We start from the raw sequence: 23,595 nt of genomic DNA on the forward strand, positions 1-23,595 counted from the left end.
TGACCACTGGCAGTGTCTACTTCCATCCTGCACAGGGTGAACCATGTCTAGCTGTGAGAGGGGACTTTGGGTCCCCTGAAAGCATATGGTGACCCCAAGTGAAGTGTAGGTAAGTGGGGAAATGTGGTCTTTGGGGCTTCAGAGTTTCCACTGTACCTTGTGAGTCTGGCTTCTTTGAAATGTCGGGATTGCTGGCCTGTAACATCTCTTGGAATTTCTCCCATGGAGCCTTGCAATGGTTTTTCTACTTGAGAAGTCAGTCCCTCTGCTCCTTTGCCTCTGGCCACCTCAGTTTGCCTCTGGCCACCTCAGCTGGAGAGCGTTTGTCACTATTCAAACAGCAGCTCCTGCATGTCACAGCTAGGGGCAAAGGAGGTGGACTGCACAGGATCCCAGCTTCTTTTTTTCTCATCGGTGCAAACCCTGGGACATTTTTCAGGAAGCATGTTCTTAAGTTTGGCTATCAGCTGGGCAGGGAGTGTGGAGGGATGGTGAGTCCAGAGCATGAGGACTTCTGTTTACCGGGTGGAGGTGGGCCAAAAAGAGAGGCTGAAAATAAATAAATGGACATTAGCCCTTTGTCAGATATAGGTCGGTGAAGATCCTTTCCCAATATGTAGGCTGTTTTGTTCTGACAACAGTGTCCTTTGCTTTACAGAAGCTTTTCAATTTCATGAGGCCCCATTTATTGATTGTTGATCTTAGAGCCTGTGCTGTTGGTGTTCTGCTCAGGAAGTTGTCTACTGTGCCAATGAGTTCAAGGCTCTTCCCCCTTTTTCTTCTAACAGATTTAATGTGTCTGTTTTATGTTGAGGTCTTTGGTCTACTTGGACTTAGTTTTGTGTGGGGTGATAAACATGGATCTATTTGCATTTTTCCGCATGTAGATATCCATTTGTTGAAGCACCGTTTGTCGAAAATGTTATCTTTTTTCCATTGTATGGTTTTGGCATCTTTGTCAAAAATCAGGTGTCCATAAGTGTGTGGGTTTTCTGGTCTTCTATTTGATTCCATTGATCCACCAGTCTATTTCTATGCCAGTACCATGCAGTTTTTATTGCTGTTGCTCTATAGTCCAGCTTGAGACAGGGCTAATATCCAGAATATATAAAGAACTCAAGAAGTTAAACAGAAAGGAACCAAGTAGTCCAATTAAATGGGGTACAGAGCTAAACAGAGAATTCTCATTGGAGGAATATCGAATGGCAAAGAAACACTTAAAGAAATGCTCAGTGTCTTAGGTCATCAGGGAATGCAAATTAAAGTAACCCTGAAATTTTACTTTATACCCATTAGGATGGCTAAGATCAAAACCTCAAGTGACAACACATGCTGGAAAAGTTGTGGAGAAAGGGGAACCCTCCTCCATTGCTGGTGGGAATGTAAACTTGGACAACCACTTTGGAAATCAATCTGGTGCTTTCTCAGACAATTAGGAATAGTGCTTCCTCAAGATCCAGCTATACCACTCCTAGGCATATATCCAAAATATGCTCAAATACACAACAAGGACATTTGCTGAACCATGTTTGTAGCAGCTTTATTAGGAATAGCCAGAATCCGGAAAAAACCCAGATGTCCCTCAAGGGAGGAATGGATACAGAAATTATGGTGCATTTACACAACAGAATACTGCTCAGCAATTAAAAACAAGGAAATCATAAAATTTGCAGGCAAATTATGAGAACTAGAAAAGATCATCTTGAATGAGGTATCCCAGAAGCAGAAAGACACACATGGTATATACTCACTTACAAGTGGATATTAGACATAAAATATAGAATAATCATACTAAAATCTGCACACCTTAAAGAAGCTAAGCAAGAAGGAGGACCTTGGGTAAGATGATCAATCCTCATTCAGAAAGGCAAATCAGATAGACATTGGAAGAGGGAGAAAAGAGGGAATAGGATAGGAGCCTACCACAAAGGGCCTCTGAAATACTCTACCCAGCAGGGTATCAAAACTTATGCTGAGACTCATAGCCAAACTTTGGGCAGAGTGCAGGAAATCTTATGAAAGAAGGGGGAGATAGAAAGACCTGAAGGGGACTAGAACTCCACAAGGAGACCAACAGAACCAGAAAATTTGGGCTCAGGGGTCTTTTCTGATACTGGTACTCCAACCAAGGACCATGCATGGAGATAACCTAGAATTCCTTCACAGATGTAGCCCATGGCAGCTCAGTGTTCAAGTGGGTTAAGGGGAACAGGGGCTGTCTTGGACATGAATTCAGTGGCTGGTTCTTTGATCAGCTGGGGAAGCCTTATCAGGCTACAGAGGAAGACAATGAAACCAGTCCTGATGAGACCTGATAGGCTAGGATAAGAGGATAAGTCCCTATCAGTGGACTAGGGGAGGGATATGGAGGAAGAAGAGGGAGGGAGGGCAGGATTGGGAGAAGGGAGGGGGCTACAGCTGGGATACAAAGTGAATAAATTGTAATAAATTTAAAAATAAATTAAAAATCAATAAAAGAAAGAAAATAAGTAAATAGCAACACAGATCCAAGTTGTTCAACTAAAAATGTGACAGATACGTGGCTGTCAGCTGGCCGGGGACAGGGCCTGAACCAGGAATGGAAAGAGCCCTTAGAGATCAGCGAAGGAACGTACGTTCCGCTGTTGGTGACTTGGTCATAGTTTCAGTAGGATCATGTCTCCTGAGGAAATCCTGGTCTAGAGTCTTTCTCATTGTGGTACGGGACCACCTAAATGCTAAATGCCCTGGACCTTATGCAATTTGTCAAGAGTTTGAGCTGTCAGGATGGGGGAAGAGAAGGAAGGTGACACTCAACATGCTTGTATCCTTAGAGATTCTGTTCCAGATCACAAACCTCGTGGACATCGACTTGTCCCTCCGACTGACCTCATGAACTATGAAAAGTCCCTTAGTCTCATTTGTGCTTTGTTCTTGTCATCTACCAAGTCTATACCTGCTTGCTAAGTAGATAAGTCATCCAAGCAGGAGGAAACACTTAAAATTTGAAACAGTCCTTGGCTCACTGTAAGCTCTTAATGAAATTCTTTTATTATTGTTTTATTACTAGTGCACAGTTGTATGTGTGTTTGTGTGCACCTGTGTGTGTGCATGTGTGTATGTGTGTGTTAATAATATCAAATTCTGGAGTGTCATGGTCACCACATAAAGAGTGAAGACTTAATGTTTTGGATGAACAAAATGGAAAGAGAGCTGAGCTGTAGGCTCCATCCTCTACCCTGGAGGGAGAAGGAAGTAGGAATAATTACATTTAAGGAAAGCATTCTAAACATTACAAATTGATATTTTGATATGATCCCAGGTCCTCCTACACACAGTCATCGGACTATTGAGCCAAGGTTTTCAAGTACCATCTCTTTACTTATCTCTCAAAAATATGCAGAAAGGAGAGCGGGGCTCATGTACCCACTACTTCACTCATTTGCTTAACAAATAAAAATTGAGCATTTGCTATGTGTCAGGTACTAGGAAGGACCTTGCCTCAGCCAAAGTTATTATCTTTACTCTCAGAAAACTTAGACTCTAGTAGGACTAGAAAACAGACACAAAGCAGACACTCCTATAACACTGCTGTGTTCCAATTATATGAATAAAGGAGGGTAGAGGATGAGGCATGAGACTGGGAGAGTCGGAGGGAAGCCATTCAGGTGCTGCATGGCAAGGCTTGGAGGAGTGGAGGGAGGGCTTGAGAGGTAGGGAAAATGGACCTGAGTGTCCTAGGGATTCTCAAGATGGGCAAGAGGCAGCAGGGAGTGTTTCTTTCACTCTGAGTCTTGTGTAAGCAAAGTAAAAAGACAGTGCAGTGTGAGGTAGGGAGTTCAGGGTGGGGGTATCATTGTGTGAGTCATTCTCAGAGCCCTCACTCTGACTGATGTGCACACAAAGAACTGTTGGGGTCCAAGAGCAGAAGCAGGAACCAGTTCAGTGCTGCTGTGCTAGCCTGGGCAACAACACTGGTGCTAGCCTGGGCAACAACACTAGGAACTTTGGCCCAGAAGGATAGGAGTTGAACCCTAAACAGTGAGGTTAGAGTTACAGGACTTACACCATGAGATACGTAGTCATGGAGATGGGGAATTGGAGGCTTTGGATTTGGGGCCTAAGCAAATGGAAATAAGAGGCTGTCCTTAACCAAGATGGGGACATCGAAGAGAGGAGCAAACCTGTCAGGGACACTGACATTTAGGGTTTTGCCCTGAATTGGCCCGATGGGAACAAGCAAAAGAAAAGTATTCTAAGTACTAGCATTTTGCTTTAAGACATCATTTAATTATAGGGAGAAACTAAATTCAAGGTCCCAGGCCCTAGGGGAGCTGGGGACTTCTCAATACCTGAACAGCTTCTGTTGTAAGGAAACAGTTGTCTGAGTCTAGACATCTTAAGGACAACTTGTAAGGAGACAGTTGTCTGAGTCCGGCCATCTCAGGGACAACTTCTCCATCTTGCTGGCAGGGTCAAACTAGTTCATGTTTCCAGGCCCAGGAACCAGCTCCTCTCCTGATTGATGGAAACTCCCTTGCTCAACCTCTTATGTCACATTATGACTGGACAATGCTACAGCCCATCCCGCTCCTCCTCGCTTTATGGTTTCATCCTTTAAATATTCTGTGCAATATCCTTCAGGGTCGCAGTTCAGCTCCTGAGTCTGTTCAGCAGCCCTGGTCCATCAGTAGTGGCTTGAGTACAATAAATTTTTATCACCTGCTTTGACCTGGTGTTTGAGTCGTGTTGGATTTAAGCGGATCCCATAACATTCCACTGAATTTGGAGATATTTATCAGACTCTGAATTGGAAGCTTGATGTTCATGCCAAGACTCGGGGATTGGAACAGAGATTTAGGGGTTATCATATTCACAGCATTGAGGGTGGCCCATGAAATGGACATTTTTATTAGGCAGAAAAGAACAATCATGAGACACTTCTTACCCTTCGACCTGACGTCGAAATCTGCGAGTGAGAGATGAAGGAGGTGGGGAGGTGGGTGAAGAAGAAGTCCAAGGGGTGAGCCCTGAGATGCTCAGACAATGGGGATCTGGGAAGAGGAGGAAGGCGCGGCAGAAGAGGGTGCTGGGGAAGCCAGGAACATGTGACCTCTACAAACCAAGAGGAGGAGCACAGTGAGGGCTGTCAGGGAAGGATATAGAGACATGGACAGTGACTGAGCGTCAGAGTGTCAAGCCAGGTCCCAGGGACAAACGCAAGGAGAAAGCAGAAGGTCAGCACCACACCAAGGGGAGGCTCCACTTCCGGTGAAATCTGGAGAGGAGAGTGCTGGCTTTCCACAAGTGAAGGCAGCCTTTCCTAGCTCCTTGCTTTGACTGAGGTGAGGATCCTCCATTCCTGCACTTCCCGTGGTCACTTCCCCCCCACAGAAGCATCCCTTAGATGGCTCTTATTCTCAGGGCTTTCCCCCTAGTTTGTGAATTACAAAGCAAACTGTAAGGCCAGTGACATGGAAGCAGGAGGCTGATGCCTGGGGGTGGGGGTGGGGGTAGCTGGGAAGACAGCAGCTGAGGAAGGAGGGTGGGATGGAGATCTTCGTAGTTGTTTTCTGTGTGACAGAGGAGGGTACTGAGCAGGAGAGAAGACTCAACCCCAGGGGATTCTGCTAAACTTACTGCCCTGAGGCAGCATTGTGAGCTGACTGTGTCCAACAGGAGTCCAAGGGCTCGACTGTGGAGCTGGGCTGTGGGTAAATTATTAACCATCAGCCTTTCTTCTCTGTGTCCCTTTGCCTGGGGTTCTCACGGGAAGAAAGATGCCTGGGAAGTGCCAGTCACCTTGAGTGGCTCACCATTCAAGGCTTGTTCTTTCCACAGGAGCAGAAAGGTAGGCTGTGCAGGCCTAGCCCTGGCTTGATGCTGTGTGAGCGACACAGACAAGAAAGGGGGTTCAGAAGGCAGATGACAAGGACAAATGAAGATCATGAAGTAGGACAGCATGAGAAAGGAAGATGAGGGTTGGGGGGGATGCTGTGGGAGCTGACCCATGTCCTCCCCTTCCATTCTGAAGCATTTTCACACTTCGAGAAACTCATGCTCTTGACTCTTGCCAGGGGCTGAGGTGCTTGCACCAGGGGCTGGGGTGCCCACATCAGTGCCTCCAGTTCTCACATCAGGGGCTTGGGTTCCAGGGGAAGGTTCCTGGCATATTGTTCCCAAAGGGGACTATCTAAAGATAGAGATGCTTGAAGTAGAGGACATTGGGATTTTCAGGGTCTGTCTATGGACGCGATCGCTGCAGTGAACTAGTTTTTATAAGACAGCTCCCTGGAGTAGCACTGTCACCCAGATGCATGCTGGGATGAAGATGGTCCAAGGAAGGTGGAAGTGCAGCTCTCTTCACTTGAAGCCCTGAGTAAGATGCACCTGCCAGGCTGCTCATGGATTCTGGAAATGCTGATCTGTTAGCGTTACTGAGGACAAGGTTGCTGAGTTGTCAAAAGGCAACCAGGAGTGTTTCTAGCCTGGAGCTTGGGTTTATGGGTCTAGATGGCCCCACAAAAGGGTGAAGGTGGCCTGGGCGAAATGACAATTTTCTAGGTCTCTTTGACAAGGTTCAGGCCACCAGTCTCATCAAGACCGTGTTGTGGCTGACAGTTCTCTCCTACCTCACTAGACATTTCTGTTAAATCCTAAAGTCAGGCGGGGGAAAAAATGGATGGAACTAGAGATTGCCATGTTAAGTGAAAAAAGCTGGAGACAGAAAGACAAACAGCACATTTGATCTCTCTCATGTGCGGGTTGATGGAAATGTAAGGAGACCATGTGGGAAGCGGAAGGGGAAATATGGGAAGAAGTGGGGGAGCAGACAGCATGATCAAAGTGCATTGCATACATGTATAAAAGTGTCTTATGTTGCACAAATAAGCATGAACTTTTAAAAAGAAGAAAAGAGTCAAGTGGAGTTGGGGGTGTGGGAAATTCTACCTTTGCCACCTGTGCATAGATTGTGGGTGGAAGGATGTGCTTATAGTTCTTTCTTCCAGGCACCGGGACAGCTTCATGACAAGCAGGCTCCAGCCAGACCATTCTCCAGCAGAGTTCACTCCGCACAGATCTAAGATCTGCTGGAGGGAGCCGGGCGTCCCAGGATGCACTTGAACTCAGAGTTCCAACAGGGCAGCGGGGGAATGGAAGCAGCTGGTCATAGTGGGGTGGGCTGTGCACCCTCTTGACCTGCCAGAGCTGTCTGCTGTGAGGTTCTCTGCAGATCAGCCTGACTCAAAGCCAAGTCCCAAGAAGCCCCTCCTGGCATCCCCGCCAACGCCCCTACTCTGCCATTCATCAGTGTCTGCTGATTAGGGAGAAGCTGCCAGTACCCTCACCCAAGACAGCCAAATCAGGATAAATGAATCAGCCTTAATAAAGGGTGATTTCAATTTATCAAATCCTATTTATGTTTCTTTTATGTCTCAGTTTTCTATAGATATAATGACTCCGCATGAGTAGACTTCAAGCTATTGTCACGGGCAAAATAGTGTTGGTGACTGTGGCAGCAGCCATGGTTCATGATTACAAATATCACGGAGGCAATTTGCATTTTCTGGGCATTGTGTTTGGTACTTTGCACATATTAGCTCACTTAATCCTCAGAAATTATGTATTATATTCTCATCTTAACTTGCATATAAGAAAACCAATACCCACCTGGTTAGTCACTCAACTCAGGTCACACAGGAGATATTTGCATAGCTACTTTCCATCTTGGCTTCCCAAGTCCAGTGCTTTTCAAAGAATGGTCTCCGAGCCACTGAAACCATAGAAATCTGGAGAGCTTATTAAACCTCATGTTCCGGGGCTCCTCTCAGACCTAGACGAGCAGAACCGCTGGAGACATGGTGCTGCACCCTGCACTTTGAACACATTCCCAGAAAGACTTGTGATGTGGATGAGAAATGTTCCCCACAGTCTCAGGTATTGGAATACCTGGTGCCTGGTTGGTGGTGCTGTCTGGGTAGGTCATAGAACCTGTAGGAGTCAAGCCTTGCCAGAGGACGCATGGCACTGGAGACAGGCTTGCGGTTCATAACCTCACCTCACTGTGGTTCACTCTCTCTGCTTCCTGTTTGCGGCTGGGGATGGGTCTCTCAGCTTCCTGTCCTGAGCACCTGCTGCCATGCCTCTCTGCCACTGTGGACTCACTCTGGAACCATAAGCCAAAACAAGCTTTCTTCTGTAAGTTCACTTGTGATGTGTTACCGTAGCCATAACTAAGACATGTGAACACCAAAGCCAGAGAATCACTTTCCCTGGCTCCTGAGATGCATAACCACATAACCAGAGGTGAGAGGTGCAGGCCGGGATTGTGCTGTTACTCTGGGAGCTGAGATGGCTTCCTTGCAGAGGAGCAGGGGGGCGAACCAGAAGCAGAGACTTGTGTTTTTGTCTAGGTTGCATTTATGTGTTTTCCTTACTCTTTCTTGGCTTCCGTTGTATGCTTTGTAAACTGGAAGAACTCCTGTTCTTTTTCGGATGGTTGGAAGGACAGAAGAATGCGGCAGTGGAATAGCATTTAGGAAATTCAAAGTGCTGTGAGCACGGATGCCGCATTAATCACAAAGTTTCCTGAGCTGGGGAGGCGGCTGAAGTCCTGTGCCGACTGCTGGGAGCTTCATGGAGGTGGAGAAGGGGACACAAATGCTCTAGGGCTGAGCAGCTTGGAGATGTGTCAGCTTTTTAGGAAGCACTCAAAGGAATTAGTTTCTTTGATGCCAAGCAGCCAGCGATTTCCCTGATGTGGACCTCAGTTCCCAAGTTCTTTCTGTGGGATTTGGATGTACTTTCTGCCTGTTTCTCCCATATATATAGGCAAAGACAAACCTGAGTTTCTTCCTGGTTTTGCCTGTGGGCATCATTTACTTTGGTCAGACATTATTAAGTGCTGTGTACGTTCTGGCTGTAGAATTACCATGGTTTGGGTAAGATGTCTACTGAAGGCTCTGTGGTAAAGGTTGGTCCTTAGCCTGTAGTGCCATTGACAGGTTAGGCCTGCCGGGAGGAAGTTAAGTCATTGGAGACATGTCTTTGGAGGGGATATTGGGGTCCTGACTCTTTCTTGTCTATCCTCTGTTCTCAGCCTCCTGAAGTGAACAGACGTGTCCGGGGTCTTCCACAGAGCTATTCCTCGGGCCCTATCATGCGCTGGAAGCTGCTGAAGCCCTGAGTCACCACGGAACTTCCAGCTTCGTGAGTTGATTGTCTCGGGTATTTTTTAAAGCTATGGAAAGATGGGGAAGGCAAGCAGTGTTTCCTCTACTCCCTTCACAGACGAAGGAGCGGATGAAGGGAGCTCCCGCCACCATTCTACAAACGGTAGAACTCCAGGTTTCCCTTCTCCGTCCCACCCATCCGGGAAGGCCGTAGGAGCAAGGCTGGACGAGAGTTTGTTAAGCTTGCTGCTCCTCTGAGACTCTGAAGTAGTGTCCACTTTTGAAAGGAAGCTCTTCTCCCTGGTCTCAGATAGTGTGGCCTGAGTCATTCAATTAGAGTAAAATAATTGGCAGTGGAGAGTGCCTCTAGCAGTGGTAATTACCTCCAGTGCCTTGTTGAAATAGCCAAGCTGCATTTCAGTTTATGCTGTAAAACCTTAATTATAATATAAACAGCTGCCCTTCAGGCCCACAGGGGCAGCCCTCCCCCGCCTGCCTTTTCTGGCCTGGGAATGGCACTCCCTCACAAGTGGTCAGGGAGGCCCAGGAGTGCAAAGGCGATACGTGGGAGGTGGGCCTGCTGCCTGAGTGACTGACCGGAGGACCACGCTGCTGTCACGGCCCATCTTCCAAGCCAAAGCCACGTCCCACTGGCAGCACCTGTCCTGGAGACTGAGCAAGGCCTCAGCCTGGCTCCACGCTCCTTGCTTGGCTGTGGAAGAAGGCAAGGTGTTTCAGGGAAGCATCACTCTCCGTTTGCCTCTGCACGGGGGAACTGAGTCTTCCCCCGACTCCCTGAATCCAACTCCCTGCGTGGATAGGACCCTGTCCAGCTCCCAGTACATGCCGGTGTTCTACCACACATGGCTCCAACTGTTTCCCACTGAAACTTGCAAGTACTTCAACATCCGGGGTATTAGTGCCTCTATTTGGATGTTGAGCAAAAGGTGCCCTGAAAATTTTGTAGAAGATTATGCTCAAAATGCAGCAACACACATGTATACACACACACACACACACACACACACACACACACACACACACAGACTTAGGTTCAGACGGTTTAGTTCAGGGCATGGGGGAGGGAGGCAGGGTTGGCCACCCCCAGACATCTGAGAGGCTCGGAGCCGGTGCTGACGGGGAAGCAGGGGTGAAAGCACAAGGGCTAAGGATGAGGATGCTGCTTTCCACTCTACTCTGTCCCCTGGGGCAGCTCTGTGTCACTTGATGCCTCCATTTACACACAGAGACAGAGTAAGACAGGGGCCCTTGACAGCCAGAGATGTTTGTTCAATAGTCATGAGCAAGGTGGCTTCTCAGTGGTCCTCAGTTCTGAGCGACCAAGAGTCCCTGAAGGGTGGGCACAATGATCAGAGATTCCTTTTGGTTTTCCTTCCTTTGAAATTCTTATGCCAGGATAATATACACACGTGTACAAGAAGACAACTGTCTCCTTCATAGAGATCAACATGTATCAACTATGTAACTGCATGTAAATGTAGGATGTGTGTTTACATGCTTAAGGGTGTTTAGAACTTAAGGTGCATGAGCAAAATTTTGGAGTCCACTGAGTTACACAGTGAATCTCTCTCTCTCTCTCTCTCTCTCTCTCTCTCTCTCTGTATATATGTACACATATATATGCAATATATATACATATGCATACAGTACCGTGCTGTTCCCGGTTCCGAAGTCATACTTGAGGGCAGAGGCCTGTCCTGATGACTCAGCAAGATAGTGATTACTTCTCATGGAGTATTTCTGAGTCTGATTTCATTCAGCTTTGCAGAAGCCAGGTAACCTGCATTTACCAGACTATCTGGTTCCAGATCTCTGCTCTAACATTTTCATTTTGAGGGCATGAGTTAGATGCTCACTTAATTTCCTCAGGATCTTTGTAGACCAGGACTCACTTTCTACTTTCATTTCTTAATTTTGTGTGTGTGTGTGTGTGTGTGTGCACTGTGTTTTTGCTGGTACCCTTGAGTCCAGAGGCAGTCTGACCCTCTGGAACTGCAGTTACATGCCATGATGAACCTCCATGTAGGTGTTAGGAATTGAACCCATGCCCGTTGCAAGAGTGACAATGCTCTTAACCACTGAGCCATCTTCCCAGAACTCACTTTCTCACAGACTCCAGCCTGCTGAGAGTTGCACAGAGGTGGCCGTGGATGCTTGGGCACGAGTTCTCCTGTCACAACTGCCAGGAAAAGGAGCTTCTACTGATCGTGAAATGGAGCTTCAGAGAATCAAGGGGAGGGGGGTGGCATTCAGGTCCTACCTGGATGAAGCCCTGTGCTTCGGTACTGTGATGGAAGCTAGTTGACGTTTGTAAGGCACCAGATGGGTGTGAGCAGCTGTGTTTGTTCTGTTTCTAGGAAACTCCGATTCTCTCCTCCCATCATCACCCTCCTTTCTTCGTCTGAACAGGGCACACGGAGCCTCCCCTCAGCACCGCCCTGCAGGCATTTCCCATGGCCTTCTCTGTGGTCTTGCAGCACCGCCAGGACCCCTCAGGATATCCTTGCTCCAAGGAGGGATTCTGGAGCTTTTGGGCTGCAGACAGGACTAGCAGGAGTGCTGCAAGAAAGGAGGTGCCACTAAGGACCCAGGATGCTTCCACTGGATACAGAATGTCTGGCCAGATGAGACTGGGTTAGACCTTATATAGAGATTCCACCTTCTGGCTGCTGGCTGCTGGCTGCTGGCTGCCGGCTGCTGGCTGCTGGCTGCTGGCTGCTGGCTTGCCTCACCATCCCTGGGTGTCATACCCAGATGTTCTAACAGCTCATAAAATCCTGGCAACATGTCTTTGCTATGAAGACCTTGAACTTTCTCCTGAGGCTAGCTCTATCCCCAGCCTCCTATCCTCACAACAGCTTCTGGGTGTGTTGGGCACAGTCTATGGGGATTTAGGCTCAAGTGGACCAGGTGCTGATCATTACCTAAAGAGGAAGCCGCCAGACCAGGGGCACGGAGCAAGCAGCCAGCTCTCCGGGCCTCCCGGGGACTGGCACTCCTGCCTTCCTACCCAGCTTATCCTGCCTCCTCTGGACACCACACCAGTTTTCCACTACACTTCTCCCCGATAACAGCGCCCCTGAGAGCTTCCTGGAGGGTTTTAGTGTGAGAAGTGGCCAGAAACAAACAGTAAGTAAAAGTAAAATTTCCAGGAAAAAAAAAACAAAAAAGGCAAACTTGCAGAAGTTCAGAGATGCTTTAAACAGTGCACTTAAAACACATTAGGATCGGAATTAAAGTCCTTGAGTGGCCTTTGTATCTCTTTGTTTCCTGGGAACCTGCCTACAACTTTCACTTCTCCACTCATTTCCTAGAAATCCTTCTGTAATGACAGCTGAAGGACTGTGCCCGAGTTGGCTGGGGTGGCGCAGGCTGCACCGGCTTCATCTTGGGGCTTCTCTCTTGATGGAGCGCAAGGCGGAACGAAGGCTCTCCAGAGGCTCGTAAAAGGAAGCTTTAAGAAATAGCCAGCCAGTAAAAAAAAGTTGCCTGTGGAGTTATGAGGCCTGGCTGGGTGGCAGTTTTCTTAACCTCTGAATCCCCACTGTCCAATTACAGTTTACAGGCCCCTGGGGACTGCAGCAGGAATCATGAATGCAGTGAATGAAGGGGAATGGCCACAAGCAGCAGGAGCAGCTACAGCCAGTGCTTGTCTGAGGAGAGGAGCACCTTTCAGAACACTCATGAAAACAGCCCCTGAGGTAGACAGAGCCACTTCCTCCAGGCTGCCTTCCGCCTCACCTTCATGGACCAGTTTGTCTGGGAATAAATCTCCTTAACACACTCAACTTGCTTCTGCAGGGGTGTCCTGTGTGACCCCGACTCCTGAATGAACTGTCACAGGAAGGGACCATCAATCCTAGGGTTCCCATCTCCAAAAATCATGATGTCAACAGTCTTCTCTGCAGCAGGAATTATGGACTTAAATAAACTGAAGAAGACTGCTTTGGGCTTCTGTGAGGAAGTAGGCTGGGGAAAGGAGCCGTCCGCCTGAGCCCAAGAATGTCTGTCTCCTGCAGTGAACTCCGGTGGCTGCTGGCTTTATGCCTGCCTCAGTTTCTCCCCACGCATGCAGAAGGGAGGTGTGAACCCCTCAACACGAGCGGCCGTCTCCCCTTCCCTTCCTTACTGCACCTCCCTTCCTTTTTCCACAGTGAAGAAAGCCTCCCACAGAGGCTAAAATGAAGCCTTGAAGGTTGGGCTGTGTGTGTTTGCTGTATTTGATTCTGTGTCTGATTGTCTTCTGGGCGGGGGAGGACTCGTGCCATCTCATCCAACAGAAGCCAGCAGGGTCTCATCAGACGTTTGTGCTGAGGTACTATCCGCACGAAATAAAACTACCAGCTTCAAAGTTGTTGGGAGTCACAACTCAGTTAAAAGTTACACGCACAGGTGGGCCTCCACCAGCGCTGTCTTGAGAGGTGTGAAGGTGACCACCGCAGTGTGTGGAAACCCTCGGGGCTTTCCATTTCCTGTGGAACAGTCTAGAACTGAAAGAGCAAGGCAGGAAGGCTGCCACTAACTCAGTCAGCACCTGTATGTCTTGTCTGTGATTGTGGCAGCTCTACCCACTGGGCAGATGAGGACGGGGCAAAAGGCTGCTGACAGCCCTGTGCTTCCTCACTCTGCTCTATTTCTGTTCACCAAAGGCCTTTCCTCTCTGCTGAGGTCAGGAGCCAAATCCTCCCTGGAGTTCGCTCTCCTGATCTTGCTAGCTGGTTATAATTTTTTTCTCAATGAATATTTGTAAGATTTACATCCCTATGATGATGAAATAGTCAAGGTAAGCAACTTAAAAATAGGAAAGGCTGTTTGGGTTCAGGGTCTCAGAGGAGCTAATCTGTTGACTGGGTGTGTGGTGAAGCAACATGCCAGGTGAAAATACATAGCAGAGAAACCTGCTGAGAAAAAAGAGGGAGACAGACAGGAAAAGTGAGAGGGACCTCCTCCCAAGATGTCCTTCAAGAGCACACACCCCAATAACCCAACTTCCTTCCTCTAGGCTTCTGGCCATCTGGGTTCTACCATCTCAAAGCACTTCAGGATGAGGTTCTGGCTTTCCTTATGTAGACCACATGGGAACGTTTCAGGTTCAAACTTCACCGGACAGTCCATTTTGTTGTCAAAAATTGATTCTGAGAAATCTGCCTACTTCTGCTTTGTAGCACTCGTCATGACTAGCTCCTTTAGGTAGGGCCTGATAAACGAGTATGTGTAGTGAGTGGGTGGTGAGCGAGACCTAGTGAGAGTCTAAACAGAGGGGTGAAGATTAGCATTTGCTCTGGGAAAGCCATGCACGGATGGAGCACCTTGAGGCTGCAAGCTACGCCTTGTTTAACTTGGTGTCTTTAATCGTGTCTGAAGTGTCCCAAGCAGAGCAGAGATGAATGTTGAATGCAATCAGAGCACAAGGCTGCTGAGGCAGCTCTGGGTAAAGTGTTTACTGCACAAGCATGATGGCCTAGGTTTGGACTGCCTGCATCCATGCAGAAGTTCAGTGTACAGCAAGACCTAGATACTGGGGATGGGGGTGTCAGAGGCAGAATGATTCCAGAGCTGGCTGGCTAACCAGCTTAGCTGAAGGGAAAACCCAATGGTCATGATGGGACTCTGTCTCCAAGAGAATGGAAAGGAGGAAGGGAGGGAGGGAAAAAGGGAAGGAAGGAGGGAGAAAGGGAGGGAAGAAAGGGGGGAGAAAGGGAGGGAAGGAAGGAGGGAGAAAGGAAGGGAAGGAAGGAGGGAAAAAGGAAAGAAGGGAAAGAGAAAGAAAGAAAGGGAAGAAGGAAGGGAAGAAGAAAGGGAGGAGAGAGGGAAGAAAGGAAAGAAGGGAAAGAGGAAGGAAGAAAGGGAAGAAGGAAGGGAAGAAGAAAGGGAGGAGAGAGGGAAGAAAGGAAGGAAGGGAGGAAGGAAGAAAGGGAGGAAAGAAGAAAGAAAGGAAGGAAGGAAGAAAGGAAGGAAGAAAGAAAGAAAGAAAGAAAGAAAGAAAGAAAGAAAGAAAGGAAGGTGGGAGGAAGGGAGGAAGGAATGGAAGAAGAAAAAGAAGGAAAGATAGAGAGAGAAAGATAGAAAAGGGGAAGGAGGGAGAAAGAAAGGGAAAAAAAACCAGAAATGTGGAAAGCAATAGAGGAAAAAGACCCAACGATAACCTATAGCCTTCATAGGAGTGTGCATGGGGAAACCCATAGACACACACATGCATACAACACACACTCACCACACCAACAAGAGCATATGAGTGTGTTACATACAATTGCTTCATTTTTGCGAAATTAGAGATTAAGGCCTGGGCAGATGAAATACCACGTCTAAGAGCATCAGGGTCACCAACGCTGTAGAGTAGTGTGACAAACACGGGGTCAGGTGTGGATGGTGTGGCAATGACGGCGGGAGGCGTTGGTTCCTCGCTGTTTCCGTGTACAGCCTGCATGCCTGCTGCCCGCTGGGCCGGTAAGAGGGCAGCTGGAGGCACAAATGGTTGTACGAATGCTTGTGAGCCACGCCTGTGGCTGCTGGGAACTGAACCCAGGTCCTCCAGAAGAGCAGCAAGTGCTCTAACCACCGGGCCATCCCTCCAGCCCTGTTTTTATGTTAAAATCCAGACACATCTTTGGTGGTAGGAAACTCAGTTCTGAGCACAGACGAGCCGAGCACAGACGAGACGTAAGCACCTTTTATTCGCAAGTGCTGTGAAAAATGTTCTGTTGCCCTTCCACAGCCCCGGGGTTTGGATTCCGCCCTCCTCCACCGGCTGGTCAGCACCCGCTGGAAGAGACTCGCTCTCTCTGAGCCCCGTTTTCCTGGGCTGTTATTCGAGATGTCACAAATCTGGCACAGCCTCCTTAGGGGGCTTCACTAATAATAATAAATTAAATTACTGTATGCTAACAGGTCCGGGCCCCGGGCCCCGGGAGCGTGGGGAGAGTGATGCTGCCTCTGGGACAGACACAACGCGTGAAACAGACCTGCAGGTTGCGCTGGCAGTGCCGGCACTGTCGCCAGCAGTCACCTGCACACTCGGCCCCTCGTGATTCAGGAGAGTCTCCAGCCTCCAGGGCTCCCACGCCCGTGTTTCTCCCTCAGCCCTTGGAGCACCTTGCTGTGCCAGAAAACGAACAGAAAAACGGTTTTCTCAGAAGCTGCTGGATCCCCTTTCTTGTCAAGCTTCTGACTTCTTCTAAGAGCTCCTTTTAAAATTGTATGGCGTGTGTGTGTGTGTGTGTGTGTGTGTGTGTGTGTGTGTGTGAGCGCATGTGTAGAAGTGTATTTAAGTATGTGTGTGAGTGTGTGGTAAGAGTGTATGAGTGAGTGTGTCAGCTCGAGTGGGTGGGTGTGAGTGTGTGTAAATGTGTATAAGTGTGTGTGAGTGCATGTGTATATGTGTGGGTACGTGTGTGTACGTGAGTGTATGCAAGTGTGAGTATGTATGTGTGTGTAAGTGAGGGGTGTCATTTCTTAGGAATTATCGACTTTACACTTCCGGGTCTCTCGCTGGGACTCAGGGCTCACTGGGTAGGCTAGCCTGGCCACGGAGCCCAGGGATAGCCCAGTGCTGGGATTACGTGTGCAGTTACTAGATCAGGTTGTTACACGGGGTGTGAGGATGGAGGTCCCAGCGCACGCCTGTACAGTAGGCATTTGACCAGTGAGCCACAGCTGTGGCTTTGTATTGTGAGTTATGTTCACTTGTCCTGCTCACCCTGCACAGTGTCCCCACCTGCTGTTGGTGTCCCAGGGACTGGCCCTTGTCCCTGGATAGTGACACCCTTCCTGCTGAGTCCTATGCTGGCTACCTTTGCTGCTTTATTGGACGAGACCATCCTTCTTGGCTGTGCCTCAGTTTACCCCTTGCCTGAGTCTCTGTTCCTTCCACCCCCCAGTGAGGATCTCTAAAGTTCCTCAATTTGAGTGACAGGAAATAAAATAGTGAGGGGTTATGAGGTGCCAGTGTTCACGAGGCTGGCTTGGCACGGGCCTGGCCAGACAGGCTGTGTGTGCCCGGAGGCCTGTCTGCTGCCTCCGGCCAGCACTGGGTCAAAGCCTATCTGTAACCATGCCCGACTCATTCTGCTCTCACGTGGGCTCTCATTCTGTGCCTGATATAAAATGCCCCTCAGCATTGTCTCGCTCTGCTTTTATTAAAGGAATTACTCCTGGGAATCATGTTGGGGGGTGCAGACACACCTTGCCTGTCTGACACTCCACGTGATCACGCCAGATCATTGTCTGGGAGCCGAAAAGCTTCCAGGTGGCATTGAAAGCATCCACAAACAACCCCCAAGTGCCATTGCTGGAATATCCACCGATGTGGACACTGACGTAATTCAAAGTGTAAAAGCTGGTCTGGTGGTATGTTAGACTTCCTGTATCAGCACTTTGTTTTCTTTGGGCGTGTGTGTGTGTGTGCGTGTGTGTGTGCGTGTGCGTGTGCGTGTGTGCGTGTGTGCGTGTGCGTGTGTGCGTGTGTGCGTGTGTGTGTGTGTGGTGTGCATGTATGCGTGTTTGCATGTGTGTGGATACATGAGTGTGGATAGGTGTGCCCACGTGTGTGGAGGCTAAAGGCTGACAAAAGGTGCTTCCTCAACTGCCCTGCGCTCTGGTGTACTGGATCTGTCTTCCCAGCCCCTGGAGCGACTTCCTCTGAGCGCGTGACCTCTGATAGGTCTGGGAATGGCCTTGGGGCTGTGAGCCCCCTGGCCAAGCGGTTGAAATATCGTGGGTGCACATTCGTGTTTCTTGGGCTCTGGGAGATGGCCCATCGGCGTCAGCTGATGTTCCAAGGGTGGGTGGCCACAGCCCAGGTCCCTCAGTTGACCAGTGCCTCCCTTGAGGTGAGAGGCTGCTGTGGGGTAGGGCATTACAGACTTTTAAAAGCCTTTCCAATTAATAACTAAAATGTCCTTTCAAAAACAGGTAATTTGAGAATAAACTTCTGGTTCCGACAAAATCGCTGCAGAAGCGAGTTGGTTCCGTTGCTGAGCTATAAGCGATGTTTGAGGAGAAACACGTTTGGATCTCATCACTCATCCCTCATCACAAATCCCTTCCCTCATTTCTCCACAGCCACGGCACTCTCTACTTCCTGCTCCTTTACCTGTGTGCCCCAAATCCTTCCCCTGCTCATTCCCTCTCCTGCCATCTCACATTCCCTCCTGTTCCCTTCCTCTGCCCTTGGCCACAGACCCACGCTGTCATTCACAGCAGCACAGCTGTCCTTGGCCAGGAGAATCAGGCTCCTTGCTTTCAGGCAGCCCGGAACAAGGCAGCGCCTTTGGTCTCTGGGCTCCTCAATAGACAGGACAACAAAGATGTGGTGAAAGAAGGTGTCTTCTAAGGAGTTCACATTTCGGCCTGCAGTGAAAGAAAACGCCGATATTGTTACCGCCGCCAGTTTCTTCCCATTGTGCGCCTTGTCAAAAACATGCCCCCTCCAAAGGGACGGGATGCGTTTCAGGACAATTTGAGAATGTTCAGTAACCCAATATTATCTGCATTTCTCTCCTTGTTTCATGTTACTTTCTGATCCTTGAGTTCTCCCAAGTTCACAGTGGTCTGTGACATTACGGTGACTCGCTAACTCCCTGCTACCCTTCCAGTCAACGGGAGGACAATGAGTCGTGTTATTCTGTATTCCACCTCCCTGTCATTCAGCATTTTATCTCCGCTGATACCCCGGTACCAGACACAGAAACCAAAGTAGGTTGTCTTGTCTTCAGGGAATCTTGAATGCCTTTTGTTCGCAGAGGCGTTTTGTATTCATCAGTCAACTGAGGACTCACTCCGGAGAAGCCTGAGTCAGCACACAGTCTGACGGAAAGATGAGGCTTGGACTGTGGGCTGCTCACAGGCGACGTGCCTCCACCGTCTTCCCCCCTCGGCCCCACGAGCCTGAAGGTGTCCCCAGTGGTAACCACCATAGCCTGCGGTCATAGCTGTCCCTGGATGAAGGAATGCGAGTGCCTCCTATCCACTTTCAATATTAAACCTATCCGCACAGGCACATTTATCTTCCTACTCTATCTGCCAAGCAGCAGCGTCAGACATCGGTGATGGCAGTCCAAAGGTGAGGTGACAGGGATCACAGGAACGCTGCTTCTCCCCCTACTTCTTCGAAAGTGGTAATAGCTTTCAAGGCTCCCAAGCCCTGCATTTTTAACCATCCCTGGGAAGCTCTCTCACACGGTACAGATGCCAAATGAAGTGGTATGCTATTTGAGTCACCAAGGAGCAAAGTCTTAGATCGATAAACTTGTGTCCAGATAGAAGGATGTAACGGTTGTTAATTTGAGGTCGTCCATTGCTGACCGGCAAGTGCCTAGTCCAATCAGAAAACAATTTCCAGACACCATAGAGATGCGAGAGAGGGGAAAGAGAAGAAATGAAAGCAAAAACATCAAACAGTACTTTGACAGTTCTTATTAGAATATGCTCACTCTACAATAATCGGTTTGGGGGCTGAGGACCAAGTCATTGCAGTTCCTGCTGTACTCACGTGAAGGCCGAGTTTGATTCCTGTACCCACCTGAGAGCCAGGCCTGGCAGCACATCTGTAACTCCCACACCGGGAGGTACAGACTGTGCCACCCAGGGCGGCCCAGCCAGCCCGTCTAGGCAAAACTGCAAGTTCCAAGTTCAGTGGAACACCAGCTCAAAAACTAGTGTGGAGAGGGAGGCAGAGGGGAGAACCTGCCAGCCATCTCCTGCCTACACATGTAAACACAGGCATGCACCCTTCCAGACATGTGCACATGCCCTGGAACACATACAGACACCATGCACACAAACACGCACAGAAGAATGGGTATCGTTAGCTTGTCTTCACACACATATATTATATTGTTGGAGAGTCTTTGTCCATGATTTTCTCTTGCTCCCCTCCCATTCCCACTTGTCTCCTTCCTCCTTCCAAATAGCCCTCACTCTGGGCCACTCATGTGGCGCACGCCTTTAATCCCAGGACTCTGGAGGCAGAGTCAGGAAGGTCTCTGTGAATTTGAGACCAGCCGGGGCTACATAGTGAGACCCTGTTTCAAAATAAATAAGTAAATCCATAAATAAAATAAATATTCTCACTGAACAGTCTCCTTTCTACTTTCAGGTCTGTGTTTAAATCTCTGCTTATGGGAGAAGGCGCATGGCATTTGTCTTTCTGACTGACTCATTTTGTTTAAAGCAGGGCTCTCCTGTTCTGTCTTGCAAGCGATGGGATTTCGTTCTCCATCATGGCACAGCGCTGCATCCTGTCCATGTGACACATTTGCTTTAGTCGTTCTGAGAATGTCACCTAGGCAGAGCTCCTATCCTGGACAATGTGTGTCTACGGGGTCTCTGAGCATGTTAGCTGAGCTCTCTGGGGCACACACTCAGGAGTGCTACAGATGGCTCATTTTAGTGTTTTGAAGGTTCTCAATACTAGTTCTGTAGTTTTATATTCGAATCAGCAGTGAACCAGGATTCCTCTTCCCCCTGGTTCTCACCAGCATTTATGATGATTCCAATTCAACCCTTGCCCTGGGTACGGTAGGCAAATACACATTATATCCTAACCCTTAAACAACCCTTGCAGTGGCTAAATATTCAGAATGCCAAAGTTTACAGCAAACTGCCCTCTTAGCATTTGAGGGAAGCTTTTATTTCTTCTGTTTTTAAAAAATGTAGACCTGGACTGCCTTAGCAAGAAGAAACTACTCCCACGGTAAAAATGGACATAGACCATAAAAACAGTAAATGGTGGCTGGTGGGATGCCTTAGAGGCCAAGTGCGCTCGCTTCCAAGCCTGATGACCCGAGTCGAATCCTGTGACACTCTTGGTAGATGGAGGCAACCAACTCTCTCAAGTTGTCACCTGACTTCCACCCTCATGTCCTGGTGTGTGTGTGTGTGTGTGTGCGTGTGCTGTCTGTGCGCACGAGTGCATGTGTGCATGGGTGTGTGTGTGAAACATGCAGTGAATGCTTTGTGCTCTTTCCAGCTAATTCATACCAGGAAGAGGTAGCAAATAACTACTGCTTATTTCCTATCTATTACATCAGGAATGTCCCTGGGCAATGAACATGGAAACATGGAAAAGAGGGCCAAGAAACGTATTATTAGATTTAACTATAGTTAGTATGTTTTATCAACTCCATTATTGTCTAGTTCATGGATACCCAATGTCATTTCCAGCCAAGTTAATGCTCAGCTACACAGTTCTTTAAAGAAGGGTTAGTGAGAACTTGCCTATGTTATGGAAATGAGAAGCATCTAGGTGGTCCAGAGCAAAGAGGGCTTCATTCAGAGTCTCTCATAGGCCCATGTTATGATGGTTGCCTGTGTTAAGGGAGTCACATGTGTTAAGCGCATTAAGCAGTGTAGGTTTCCTACACTGCTTGGCATTTACCATCTGAGCTGAGACTTAAGACTTCTTGGTTTCTGAGCATTTCTAATTTCAGAGCACAGGAGAGATACAAATGTTTACAAAGCAGTTGGCTTTGTTGGGAAATCTAAACAGGAGTTACCTCCCAGGCCCTGAGCTTCTCTGAACAGAGGCCTTTGCCAACTGTCCCAGTCGGCTTTCTATAGCTGAGAAAAACAACATGACCAAAAGCAACCTGGGAAGAAAAGGATTTGTTTCATCCTGTAGCTCACAGTCCATCACTGAGGAATCTGGGAGCAGGAACCGAAGCAGAGGCGAGGGACGGGTGCTGCTTGCTGGCTTTCTCCTCTTGACGTGCTAAGCCCAGGATCACCAGGCCAGGCATGGTACCACCACCAACGGGCTGGGCCCTCCAATATCAATCACCAGTTAAGAAATTGCTCCACAGGCTTGCCCACAGGCAGTGCTGTGAGGCAATTCCTCAGCTAAGGTTCTTCTTCCTAGACGATGGTGGCCTGTGCCAAGTTGACAAAAGGCAGCACACCAACCTAATGAATAAGTAAAACATAAATAAGTCTCATGCTCCAGCCTGTGTGCCGGAAGAGCATCTCCTGAGGTCCAGCATCAAGATGCCTGGGCTCCACACTGGCCCCATGAGGAAGGCCCAGCCTCATCAGTCAGCACCCAGGCTCCTACGTCTATCAGAGGCAAACTCAGCTCTCAGCAAAGTAAATAACTAAGCAGGGCATTAGGAGCCTATGAGAGCACAGCTATGCAGCTCTGCCTGACACTGAGGTTCATTTAATGAAGAGGCAGAGGTTCTTCACAGCAAAGAAAAGAGAAACAGAGAAACTGAAGCTTTTACACCAAGGGCCTCTGGGGTGGGGGTTCGCACTATCAGACTGCTTCAGGCCAAACAGTAGCTCCTCTGTCTGCTTGAACTGTCTTCCCAGAGGTCACCCCAAGAGAGACTAACATCTCCAAGATCTGCTGTGCCACGGAACTGGAGGGGGACAAGGCACTCCCCCGGAGGCCTATAGACCCAGAAGAGGCAGAGCTTTCCTGTGGCCTTAGCTGGAGAAAAACTGTGCACCGAGTCTTCCATTCCCTTCCTTTGAGACTCCCCATCCCCATGCTCTGTGACCTCAGATTCACAGACTCTTGTTTGGGTGAGGGTACGGAGGTAATCGATGAAACCCACTCACACTCACATGTAAATGACCCAAATGTGCTAGCCAGCTTAAGTTTTGCAGAAAGGGGGTAATGCTGAATGGAGGGTTCAGGATTCATTGGCTCTAGTGGGAGGGGGACAATGTATCAGACTCTTAGAAGATTTTTTTTTCCCTAAAGTAAGTTTCCTATCCAGGCAGGGACAGAGCTGTCCTTGTGTTCTAATGTTAGCCAGATCCACAGGTCCAAGACAGTTCCAGGCTCTCCGGTGTCTACACTTAAAATGGTCTCTGGAGGCTGCCCTAGAGCACACCAGGCCTCTGCTATACTCTAGCCCCTCTCAAATAGAACCCAACTCCAAATGGGTTGGTAACGGAAAGGGGAAAAGAAGAGTTGGAAATGTCTATAATGGAGAATTAATTTGCCCAGGGTGAGGCCAACTCTAAGCATTCATTTGGGAAAGTCGCCTGGATATTTTCATTAATTCTACCTCCCTTCCATCCACCTTCCTGCCATCAACTGGAAATAACATTTCACTGGGTAAGTTTTTCATTTTCACAAGACCATGTTCTTTCACTAAACTTATTTATCTAGCACAGCCCTGATGTGATGTAATTTGAATAAGGACAACACTGAGTTGGTGTAATTATTTCTTAATATTTAAAAGCTCCCTTGGCTAATGTGTTTTCGGAGACAAGCTGTTAAATCATTAGGGATGGTGTTTTGCAGCCTTTTTCTAAGCAGCAGCTAATGCGGACTTGAGCTGCTGGGCCAGAAGACCACCCTCGCTCCACTCCCCATTAGCGTGCTGGTAATGAGCAGGCCCACTCTAACGGGCCTTACTGCCAGCCTTGCAGCTCACAGATGTGAGGATAATAGAAAACTCTTCTGTAAAGAGGA

Source organism: Meriones unguiculatus, chromosome 11 (assembly GCF_030254825.1).
Source record: "Meriones unguiculatus strain TT.TT164.6M chromosome 11, Bangor_MerUng_6.1, whole genome shotgun sequence".
NCBI classification, from domain to species: Eukaryota; Metazoa; Chordata; class Mammalia; order Rodentia; family Muridae; genus Meriones; species Meriones unguiculatus.